The following is a 487-nucleotide window of genomic DNA, read 5'->3' as shown; positions in this document are numbered from 1 at the left end:
TGTGTGTGTGAATGGAGAAAAAGGGGGATGTTGTGTAAGCTGTTGATACGTTTGTTTGGGTAAGTGTCAGAGGTCCATAGTTTGTTCCACAGTCAGTGAGGCCAGCATGTCTTTGCTAATGGAGGGGGGGGCTGGGTTGTCTGATATTCTATGATGCATTGGAAGTGTCCTTGTAACCTGCCGCTGAGGCCCGCAGCCTTGCAGCAAAAGCATCAATATTTCAAGCTGATGGGTCGCCTTGAGATAGGTTATTATTGTCTAGTACACTGAGAGGCGTGCGTACACACCACAGTTTCGAAGATGTTAAGAGTAAGAAAAATGCTGGTGTAGCCTTTGAGAGGTGAAAAATCATGCATTCACGAAAACTTCATTACAGCTTGTCAGCGTGCAAAATACTTAATTGCTCCCTCCAACTTCACTCTGTGTTCATGTGTATGTGTGGACATAATTAGCTTACTACTCTCTGATCTTTAATGCATTATTGAAT

Source organism: Notothenia coriiceps, unplaced genomic scaffold (assembly GCF_000735185.1).
Source record: "Notothenia coriiceps isolate Sejong01 unplaced genomic scaffold, NC01 NC01_scaffold00032942, whole genome shotgun sequence".
NCBI lineage: Eukaryota > Metazoa > Chordata > Actinopteri > Perciformes > Nototheniidae > Notothenia > Notothenia coriiceps.
The sequence above is the reverse complement of the archived record's forward strand: the minus strand, read 5'-3'. Positions refer to the sequence as shown.